This window comes from Dama dama, chromosome 25, assembly GCF_033118175.1.
Source record: "Dama dama isolate Ldn47 chromosome 25, ASM3311817v1, whole genome shotgun sequence".
NCBI classification, from domain to species: domain Eukaryota; kingdom Metazoa; phylum Chordata; class Mammalia; order Artiodactyla; family Cervidae; genus Dama; species Dama dama.
Window position 1 is genome coordinate 27,542,145 of NC_083705.1, and position 12,477 is coordinate 27,554,621.

The 12,477-nt window shown below is 35.6% G+C and overlaps 1 protein-coding gene across 1 annotated transcript in view; it reads left to right on the plus strand.

Annotated features, from left to right (window-relative positions):
• PDE4D (phosphodiesterase 4D) overlaps positions 1–12,477 on the plus strand; it is an 801,730-nt gene that overhangs the window by 24,726 nt on the left and 764,527 nt on the right. The window lies entirely within an intron of this gene.

A 12,477-nucleotide genomic window follows, 5' to 3' on the forward strand; every position in this document is an offset into this window, starting at 1 on the left:
AATGAAGGTATTGAAATGCACATTTTCTTAACACTCTAACAGGTTACAGTATTGTGAAAAATTACCTATAAATCTAAGGAACGAATACAAATGATATTTCATTAAATTTAAGAAATTGTTTGCAGTATGTCAAAGCATATTGTGGGATTCCGTGGTGGGTCAGACAGTAAAGAGTCTGCCTGCAAAGCGGGAGACCTGGGTTCAATCCCTGGGTCAGGAAGATCCCCTGGTGAAGGAAATGACAACCCACTCCAGTATCCTTGCCTGGAAAATCCCATGGACAGAGGAGCCTGGTAGGCTACTGTCAATGGAGTCACGAAGAGTTGAACAGGACTGAGCGACTTCACCTTCACTTTCACTTTTAAAGCTTATTGTTAGTTGTTGTTGTTGTCTAGTCACTAAGTCATGTCCAGCTCTTTACAACCCCATGGACTGCAACACCCTAGGGTCTCCTTTCCTTCACTGTCTCCCAGAGTTTGCTGAAATTCATGTCCATTGAGTTGGTGATGCTATCTAACCATCTCATTCTCTGCCACCCCCCTTCTCCTTTTGCCATTAGTCTATCCCAGCATCAGAGTCTTTTCCAACAAGTTGGCCGTTTGTATCAGGTAGCCAAAGTGTTGGAGCTTCAGCTTCAGCATCAGTCCTTTCAGTGAATATTCGGGGTTGATTTCCTTTAGGATTGACTGGTTTGATCTCCTTGTTGTCCAAGGGACTCTGAAGAGTCTTCTCCAGCATCATAATTCAAAAGCATCAGTTCTTTGCCACTCAGCCTTCTTTATGGTCCAGCATTCACATTTGTACATGACTACTGGAAAAACTGTAGCTTTGACTATGTGGACTTTTGTCAGCAAAGTGATGTCTCTGCTTTTTTACATTATCTTGATTGGTCATAACATTCCTTCCAAGGAGCAAACGTCTTTTAACTTCATGGCTGCAGTTACTGTCTACAGTGATTTTGGAGGCTGAGAAAATAAAATCCAACACTGCTTCTACTTTTCCTCTTTATATCCAGATAATGACTAAAATAACCCCAACTTTATATATTTTTAAATATTTGAATATTTGAAGTTACATATATTCCAGAGCCATGGCTCGGATGGTAAAGAATCTGCCTGTAATGTGGGAGACCTGGTTTCAATCCTTGAGTTGGGAAGATCCCCTGGAGAAGGAAATGGCAACCCATTCTACTGTTCTTGCCTGGAGAATTCCATGGACAGAGGAGCTTGAGAGGCTGTAGTTCGTGGGGGTTGCAAACAGTTGAACATGACTAACTAATACTTTCACTTTTCAGAGTTACAGATATAAAATTTATTGTTGTTGATCCAATGTTCAACCTATTATTTGAGTTTTGACATTTTTATAAGGAATACATATGAATTTGTGGGTTTATGCATATATGAATCTATATAGATAGATAACTAGATATATACATACATGTAGCATACTATATGGGCTTCCCTGGTGGCTCAGATAGTAAAGAATCCGCCTGCAATGCAGGAGACCTGGGTTCGATCCCTGGGTTGGGAAGATCCCTGGAGGAGGGCATGGCAACCCACTCCAGTTTTCTTGCCTGGAGAATCCTGTCAGACTACAGTGCATGAGTGTTGCAGAGTCAGACATGACTGAGTGACTAATCACAGCACAGCACAGCATACTATATGAATCAAGTATTACTTCTTTCTTTTGCAAAGTTAGCACTAGACACAACTATATTTCTCCAAACACATTTTTATATAAAAAATATGCAGAGCCATATTTTTATACCAGTTCATGTTATAAATTATAGATTTATTTACTGTTACTGCTGCTATTGATAGAGTCCTTTAAAATTAGTCAGTGAGAGAGACTATTATTATGACATATATTGCCTCTAATATCTACATATATCAACTAAAATATGCATAGATTTTGGGACCAAGATTATTTAAATGAATGTCTAAATTTTATGTAGATACAATGAGTCATACATGAGCATATGCTGACATTTTTGTTCAAAACGTTTGTCATGTACTGTATTTTGTCATTAGATTTGCAGAGTACAAGGAAATACAAATTTTAAATAAAAAAAGGATTTTATTCCTCATGAATGGGAGAGCAAAAAGTGGTATCATAATATTTGTTCTTCATAAGTAAATGTATTGATAAAAACATAAAATACAATCACAAAAACAGTATTAATGTTAATTTTCTGAAGTGGAAAGGATGAAAATTTTAAAAACAATGGTAGTCCCACCTTTGAATAATTATCCTCTAAATGTTAAACATTTGGAATGTTTCCAAATTTTTGGTGGTAGAGGTAATATGTTGTGAACATCTTCTTTGAAAATATGTTTTAACTTGTCTAGAACTGATTGCTTACTTCCTGAATTCTGCTACAATTTGTCATAGTACTTTTAAGGAAATTCATATCAAGTTACAATGGCTCAGCAATATTGTGTCATTTTAACCAGATTGAATACTATAGTTTTCTTAAAATGTTTGCCTCTTTAGATGGCATAAAATGCTATCTCAATATTATTTTCAGTATGGTTCAGTATTTTTCCATTTGTTTGTTTTCCTTTTGTAATTCCATTTGCCTGAACTCTACTCAGATGCTTTCAGCATCTGCCTAGTGGGTCTTAATGACTGCTTGTTTCTTTCCATAGTTCTTTTCTTTTCACATAGATCTGCTTCTTTGTTTTATTTGAAACAACTTTTTTCAAATATTTTGCTTCCTATTTTAGTGTTTGAAATTTTATTTTAAAGATGTTTTCCTTTTATAACATATTCTACTTTATACTACATTTGCTTTTCATATTTAGAAAAATTAATTATAGCCCACCTGACTATAGTAAATAATGCAAAATGCATTATCTCAGTATTATTTATAAGATCAATTGTTCTTAATTTCTTGTTTTGTAAAGCCTATTTAATATCTGAGTTTAATATTTTGAAGGATCCTATTGCCATCATCTTAAGAAATAGAGACTCAAGGATCTCTCTCAAGTGTTAATATTAGCAATTGTTTGACATCATTTCAAGACATTAGCTGAATAAATTAGAAGCCACACTCTGGGGTGCAGATAGCCTGAACACAGTTAATAGAAAACAGTGTATTTCCTCCATGCACCTTCCTTCACATTAGTGATCATTACTTCACATTCATCTCAAATCTAGTCTGCTAGTCTGTGTGCCCAGATTCACAGTTTAAGATTTGTGTTGCATAATTTCAACATGACTGTATGATACATAGATAGGATTCTTACTCAACTATTCCACTGGCTTTCAAATGAATAACTTTCACAAAACTTTTCAGGAGTTAAGGCCTATTGAAGAGTATCACTTTTAAACAAATATCCTCTGAGGGCAGTGGGTAGATCTGAGGCTTTTATGAGTCAAAGGAGCTCAAAACTTTATAGGATTTATGGGGTTTGAGGGATTTTAGGAGCACAGTGCTAATGAAAGTATGCAATTCTTATTAAAGATTTCATCCATGAGCATGACTGTGGACACATCATGTGCCTTGATCTCCCTGGAATCTATAAAGCCGACTTGAGTTTCTTACAATCATAGACGTTGTGACTGTCTCTCCACAAACTTTGAGCCTAACTTAGTAATGCAGTACTTATAATACTGTTAACTTAACAAAGCTTAGTTCTATTATAAATTCTTTGGAGATATAGATGCAAGGTAGAATAGTTGTATAATTTACAAATTGTATGTCGTTTTCTGTATTTATTTGAAAAGTCTAAAGTTTTAGTGTGGATTCTGTTCCATTGAGTCTGTTGCTTGAATGCAGTATGTAATATTTTTTCTTACTTGTTCTTTTCTTAAACTATAAACCATGGTTTGAGCATAGTTTAAGGGAAAAAATAGACAATATTTTAAATAAAACTATGTATCTGTGAGTGTGTATATATGTGTGTATGGATATACATACTTATATATACACATATATACACACACATATAAATGTGTATAATTTTAGGATTAGAGCTTTACCTCTGTCTCTGGAGGAATTTTTTTTCCATTAGACCATAAAATGAAACAGAAGTTCAGATGATCTTTTTCACTACATAAAACTTTACAATTCCCTAAACTCTGTTTATGAAAATTCATAAAAATTCCCTGCTTAGGTTAATACAGATTTAATCCTTGACCCTTTGGCTCAAAAGTCAAATTTGCTATTTCTATAAGAGTTAAGAAGTCATTGTCTGTTAATAGCCACATTAAGAATTATTATTTCAGCATTTAAAAATGGATAAATTGGTACTTTCTACTTTATGTGCTTAAGATTCACTCATAAAGGTTAAATGATGAAGACATTAAGGACTATGAATAGGGAGGGAAGAAAGAGGAAGGAAAGCATCGTGGTAATGGTGGCTTTTCCATTCACAGAGACAAAATTATGTTTGGGGTAAGTCATGTAATGTTTCGGTTTTTTGACCATTGGTTAAAGGGTAGTTGTAATTACATATGCTGCAGATTGCCTGAATTAAAGTAAGATTTCACCTTTGTTTCAACATAGCAGCTAACATCCTAATCCATGTAATCATTAAGAGAAGAAAAAATAAATCTAATCCTAAAATTTCTTAGTCTTTCTTCACTCTTCATAGAATATAATTCATGTGTTTCCATGGGTAGCAGAGGATGAGATGATTGGATAGCATCACCAATTCAATAGACTTGAACTTGGACAGACTCCGGGAGATAGTGAGGGACAGGGAAGGCTGGGGTGCTGCCGTCCACGGGGTTGCAAAGAGTGGGATATGACTTATTGCATGAACAACAACAATAATTTCCATATTGGGTAGAGAGGCATTGAAACTGATTATACTACATCCCAACAATGTACTCTTCTCTTACCTGATAATGCTTAACTGTCTTCTAAAAAAATCTAAACCCTTCAAGGAATTCCTAGTTCCATCTTACCTATCCAAGATTTTCTCTCATTTTAGCATATATTCCAGATCTACAGAATTACTTTATGAACTTCTGTTGCCCTTTGATTTTGCAGTTCAGTATGCTTGATAGCACCATTTATCAAAATCCATCCCTTAAGGCCTTATTCAATATTACCTCAAATTCTAGTTACTTACCATCTAATGTGGGGTTGACCTTTCCATTCGGCTATTATTTCCTCCCTAAGGAGCTTACACGTGAAAATGAGAACAGTGTCTTATTTATCTTCAAATCTCCATTGTGCAATTTCTCACTCACTCTCTTATATAGAACATTACACATCGTATTTAGAGACTGAATAAATCATTAAGTGGATACCATCAGTGGGTCCATGGAATTGACTTACTTGAGTGAAATCTGTATAAAAGTCTCTTAATAAATATTAAATGTTGTCAATTCTCAATTATTCATGAGTATATTATTCACATTATAGCTGTAGTATGACTTTAAAGGTCATATTTACATAATGAATGATTCTGCTTGATGAAGCCGTTGACATAAATAGATTCTTTGTGTCCATTTGATGAAGATTAGAAGTGAAACCTCTGTAAATCAGTTTTATTATTTAATTACCACCAGTTCCCCTTTACTGTCTTAGTCAAAAGCTCATTAGCTACTTTGCCTAAATCTGAAAGCTGATACTGATCATCCCCATTATTTAATGGAGGCGCATAGAAAGAGTTGATCTGGAGATTAAAATCCAAAAGGTCAGGAGTTTTCCATTCCTTCTTGCATCAGATCTTCATAGTGGAGTTTTGTTAATTTGTGAATTAAATTATTTGGTTAATCCAGAAAGCTTCCTGAGGAGAACAAAGACCTTTTGGTAGGGAGAAATTCTGCCTCTTTGTTCATTCTTTCTCCACCACCCTCCGATCCTTCCCAGGCATTTGAAATACACTGTGCAATTTTATAATCAATAAAATCATAAAAATATGGCTTTCACTAAGGATATGAGGATAGATTAAGTTACAGGATTTCAAAGAAGGATGGGTTAGTTGGTGGGTTTATTTTTAAGCCTTAGATAAAACTACAGGCAGAAAGAGATTGAATTTTATTGAAATTCACACTGTACAGTGAGTACAGAAAATTATAGGGGATGCAAGGTATAATTTAATAATACATAATTACTATTTTGAAATTAAGAAAGCAAATATGAAAGCATTAGCTTATCCACCAGGACTTGCAATAATGTTTGCCTAGCAGTGAGTGATCTATGTGGACAGATTTTGGAAATTGTCAGCAGTTTTATTCAGTCTGTCAGCATTTGCAGCAGCAAGGATTGGGATTTATTTGATAAAGTCATGCTAGACAAAACCTTTTGTATACGTTAGTATGACAATCAGTGTACATAAAATACAGTAGAAACTGCATTCAATTATAATGTATTTTACACCAAAAGAATTAATCATTTAGGAAAGGAAGCAAGAAATGAATTAGATAACTTACCAATATTTCTGCTTTTTTTTGGGCAATTTCTAAGATAGGTAATTTGTGTATATTTACTTTAAAAATACCTAGTAGGCAAAGATATGACTGAAGGAAACATTAATAAGCTAAATGAATGTGTCCAAATAGAACACTAGGAAGAAGGCAGTCACTTGAATTATGATAGTCTGGCACCAACTGTTTTCAAATACTCATGTTTTAAAAGTATATGGCAGGTGTGTTAGGAAGTCTTTACCTAAAAAAAGATTAGTCTTTTTTATCAGGTGGGAATGCAATCAGCTGTGAGTAACAGAAAACTAACAGCAGTTTAACCATCTAGGAGTTTGTCTGGTACAAAGGATGCTGGAGGTAGCAGCCCAGGGCTAGCCCAGTGGTCCTGTGATGGCTTCAAATGCATGCTTTCCTTTATTCTTTCTTCCCACCCATCCTTAACATATTATCTCATCCTCTGCTTGTCCTTTCATGATCACATGTGGTATGAATACTGCATATCCAGCATTGCACCCTCATTCTGAGCAAAGAAAAGAAATAGACGGGAAGCAGGAAGGGGTGGTGTCTGTATCTGGGAAGTCAGGCTTCCTGGGAATCCTGGGCTTGTATCACTAGGGAGACTGAAGAGTTTGTGCTTTTAACTGGACATATTTTAGGGTGAACAGTTGGGCTTGTATAAATGAGAAAGAAATGGAGACTGGATTTGGATGTATAGACAACAGTATCTGCCACAGTCTTATATGTCACACAGAGCTAAAGTTGATGAGATTGGAAAAACAATTAGCTGATGAGATATGAAAAGCAATGTATCTCAACAGCCAATTTACTAGGAAAAATAGGTTTTTGTGTCTAGTGTCCAAGATTGATGATGAGAAAAATGAAATGAATGTTTTCAAATAGAAAATCAGATGATATTGCCTGTATATAATCATGTTAAGGATCTAACACCAAAAAAAAACAAAAAAACAAAAAAACAAGCTAAATTTAGATTAGTGACAAGTTATTCACTTTATGCACTGTCAAGACCTGCTTTGTTTCATAGACGAATGGTCTAGCATATTTCACACAAAGCCTCTGTGGCACGTGACTAAAATCATTGAACTGGAGTCTCTCTGATCTTTAGTTCAAAATGATCCTGCTTTATCAAGCAGAGTGGACATCAAACTCTGAAAGCAGCAGAAAATATCAAACACACAGAGTTGGTAGCAATTTATAGCTGACACAGAAATGAAAGAGGAGAATGAGGTAACTCTCTGATTAATGGCCGCCTCCATTCCCCCTGTGGTCTGAAATAGCTTGATATATAGATCTTAGAGTTGTAACCAGTTTAAGTGATAAATATTTCAATTTTCCACTCTTCCATGGATGTGTAAATAGAGTCTGAAAATAAAAGCTTGTAATCAGCATAGTATCATTTTTAAAACTGGAAAAGCAATGTGCCTTTCTCAACCCGTAGCTAATATTATTAAACAAAATATCTGTATTCTGTTTTTTAATATCCCTGGTTTTGAGGCAGAAATAGGATTTGTACACAGGCCAGAATGCTACCTCTCTTTATCTAGGTTTTATCAACCATTGCACCTATTAGAGCTCCACCCTTGCTTCTTACTCTGCTTTTTTCAATGGTAAGGATTTTTGCTTCTTTCCTCCGTGCTCCAGCTCATTTGTTCCTCAACTTTAACTGAGGACAGATTACAATACTTGGTTTGTGATATCACTTGGATTAGAAACTATTATAGTAGAGCAAATTTCACCCTAAATGTTGACTGGCTTCGAATCTGCTCATTCCATCATCTTTGGAGTGCTTCTTACATATCAGGGTTGTCCTAAGTGCCAGGGGTGTGACGATGAAGGATTTCTGGTTTTAGCCGTCTGAGGGCTCAAAATCAATCTTCTGTTTGGGGGCTTTATCTGCAATTGTGTACAAAAGACTGCATTATGAAGATGTTTGATCTTTGAATAGGTCTCATGGGGTATGAAGGTTCCCCATGTGGCGCTAGTGTGAAGAAACCCACCTGTCAATGTAGGAGACTCAAGGAACATGGGTTCAATCCCTGGGTCAGGAAGATCCCCTGGAGTAGGAAATGGCAACCCACTCCAGTATTCTTGCCTGGAGAATCCCATGGACAGAGGAGCCTGGTGGGCTATGAGTCCATAAGGTTGCAAAGAGTCAGACACAGCTGAAGCACCTTAGCACACACACATGGGGCATAGGCTTCCCAGGTGGATCTGGTGGTAGAGAGCCCACCTGCCAATGCAGGAGATGTAAGAGGTGTGGGTTTGATCCCTAGGTTGGAAAGATCTCCTGGAGGAGGGCATGGCAACCCAGTCCAGTATTTTTGCCTAGAGAATCCCAAGGACAGAGGCTCTGGGTGGGCTACAGTCCATGGGGTCAAAAAGAGTTGGACACAACTGAAGCAACTTGGCATGCACAGGGCATAGTGAATTGGTCTCATGGCAGTGCTCCCATGCCCAGAGAAGTTAAGATTGGTATTTTACATTAGTTTGTAGAGGACATAAAATCCAGTGTTTTCTATCTCTCATCTGAAGAAGTAAATTTCTTGTCTTTAACTTTGCTTCTGTTTATGCTTGCAAGGTAGCTACTTCTTTTTTCCTCCATTGAGAATCTAGCCACTATTCCCCACCATATCTGAAAGGGTACTTGTGTAGTTACTGGACATTACCAGACATAATTCTGTTTTTCTCATGGTAGGATATGAATAGTCTGGAATCTAGAAAAGTCTTGCAAAGCATTCCTTTGTTATTCTACTCGGTGGGGTTTACATTCCAAACAGAATCTCCTTTTTATTGTCTATCCCTAGCGCAATGCTCCAACCTCATCCTTATTTGGAGTGGAATAAATCTAAGACACAGTGTCTTCTGATAAAATTGATAGTTCATATTATTTTCTGATAGTTTATGTTAATGCATATCACATTAGTGCTTTGTCTTTGTTAAGATATCACCCACTCCTCCATCGGGGTAAAGAAGACACAGAACTCTACCACACATAAACAATTAACAAATTTTATTTTGAAGCTCCGAAGTGTATTACCAGTGTATATGATTTAGGGTTGGCTGACGCTTGCAACAGAAAGATGCAGAGGCTCAAACACAAGGGATTACACACATGACACAAGGGTCATGACTTCATCTCTCCAGTCATTCAGGGACATGGCTGACAGTGTTAGTTGCTCAATCATGTCTGAGTCTTTGTGACCCCATGGACTGTAGCTTACCAGGCCCCTCTGTCCATAGGATTCTCTAAGCAAGAGTACTGGAGTGGGTTACTATTTCCTTCTCCAGGAGATCTTCCCAACCCAGGGATTGAATCTTTATCATCTGAGCCACCCAGGGAAGCCCAAGGACTAGACTGGAGGCTTTACCATCTTTAATACCTGATTTCCAAGGTTGATCTTGGAGACATTACCATTTCAGACAGCCAGAAGGGAAAAAGCACAAAGGAGTCTGGATAAAAATCTATCATGTGATTATACCTAATTGTAAGAGAGACTGGGAAATGAAATCTGGCATGTGCCAAAAAAGAGAAGGGTTTCGATGAGGAGTCAACAGTGTAATCCCTTTTACAATGACCAAGTAGCTAAAAATCAGATTAGAAGTGATTGTACTGGAACCTGATCTTTTGACTATTTTCATCAAACCTGTACATTGCTTAAGTTAACAAACCTCCCAGAACTTCAGATACTTACCAAGTAGACCTGGCACACAATGTTATATATAAAGTTACTTTCTCCAAAGTTGAATTTTTAGTCCAAAACCAGACTATAACAGAATGAGACAGATTATTCTAAGGTAATATTAGGATATGTATCTATATCTTTCTATATATAATCTGTGTGTGTGTGTGTGTGTATATATCTCTCTATATACACAAATATTACTCCAGGATCAGGATGATACTCTTTTTTCTGAAAAAGAATTTTACAGGAGGTGAATGGCCTCTATGAGATATAGTGACGACCTGAAAAATACACTTGGTATTTTTAGGTGCAGTGCTTTGTAAATGTAAGATCTGTTCTAAATCTTCCAATCTTATTTTCTTTCCTAAATTCATTGGCTGCTGTCTAGGCATGAGACAAGTGCTCGGGCCTGGTGCACTGGGAAGACCCAGAGGAATCAGGTGGAGAGGGAGGTGGGAGGGGGGATCGGGATGGGGAATACATGTAACTCTATGGCTGATTTATATCAATGTATGACAAAACCCAGTGAAATGTTGTGAAGTAATTAGCCTCCAACTAATAAAAAAATAAATAAATAAATAAAGGCAAAAAAAAAAAAAAAAGAAAAAGCATCACAGTGTTATTATATGGGAAATTTACCTCTTAGAAACTCATTTATTTCTTGTCAGGATTCATTTTTCTTTGAACTGTGTATGATAGCATAATCTATATGCTGTGCTAAAATTATACATAGTTTAAGTATCCAGCAACTTGAATTTCCTTGCTTATGTAACCAGATCCCAGATTAAGAAATAGAAGATGGGAAGTCTCCAACCCTTATTCTAATCTCCCTTCCTTCTCTCTTCCAGTTACTACTTCCTCCTTTCAAGGATGGTCACTATCCTCAGTTTCAACAGAATAGACTAATTTTGCCTCTTTTTGTACTTTATGTAGATGGAATCACGCAATATGTACTTGGTTTTGTAACTACCTCCTTTTGTTCCATATTAGTTTGTACAGTCACTCATTTCTATTATGGAAATAGACTATCATTTACTCTATTGTTGATAGCATTTGGATAGTTTATAGACTTGGGATTATCACAAATACTGCTGCTATAAACATTCTAGTTAATACCCTTTGGATAAAATATGTACATATTTTTGTTGCGTTAACTAGGAGTTAAGTTCCAGTTTTACAGGCTATGAATAAATTCAACTTAAAAAAAATACTGCCAGTTTTCCATAGATACTTGGGATTAATTTTCAATTTAAAAATTAGAGGCCAAAATTTGCATGAAAATGAAGCTCAACTCATATCTCCACTTTCCAGACATGTAACCTCTCTTCTCAATGAGAACCTTCTCCCAGGACACTATAGACAATCTCCAAAGAGGAAGTGATGAGAACAACTAATTAATGATAGTTATGTGATTTTTGCTTTCTAAGTATTCTATTAATATTATATGTATAGGCTTGAAATAAAAGTAATTTTGTGTCAGTGATTTTACCATATTTATTCTGAACATTGCAATAACCTCAAATAATGATCTACTTCATGCTGTATTTTTCTCCTGTTCTATCAGCAAGTTGTTAATAATCTAAAAATGCATAAATTAACATTTGATGCTGTATCTTTTTCTCAGAACTTTTGTTATATTTTTCTGCTTTATGCAACTTATTTTTTCTAAGGCCTTTATAAACTGCTAAATTATTAATTGGATTGTGACTTGCTTACTTTGAAGAATAACTCTTGTACTTTTCTGGTTAAAATTGTATCTGCGTAGTGTGATATATCTACAGAATTTTAGATGTCCAAATATTCCTCATTTCATTTTGATTATATTAGGTAGACTTATATAAGGAAACAGACTATTCGGATACTAGACATCCCTCTGAAAAATGTGAGATATAGATGCACTGATATTGAATTTTCCACATCTACCTTCATATGTATTTTCCTGGTATAAAAATAGAGGGGAAAAAATGCATAAATCACTGTGTTAGTGATTCTGCTAGTAAACATATGTGGTATAGGCTTGTGATTCTTGACCTTTGCATTTTTAAATACTGGTTTAAAAAATTCAGTGATATATTAGGTTTCCTATTTATGATTTGCCAAGTGAGGTCATTTTTTTTCTGTATTTTTAAAAATTATGAAAGTATGATAACACATTTACAAGAGACTTGGAAAATACATAGCAAAGTTTCATATAGTTCCACTATATATTAAAATTACTTTTAAGTAAATTATGATTTTTAGTTGAAATTTCAAAACCTTGTATATACTATACTATACTATATTTGTCCCGGGTAGTCTTTTTCCCTCAAAGTGTTAATAATCTATAATAACACCATTAATAACAGCCTGAGTGTGAAAACTGGGGGCCAAATGATTCAGAGAACCCAGCTAAATG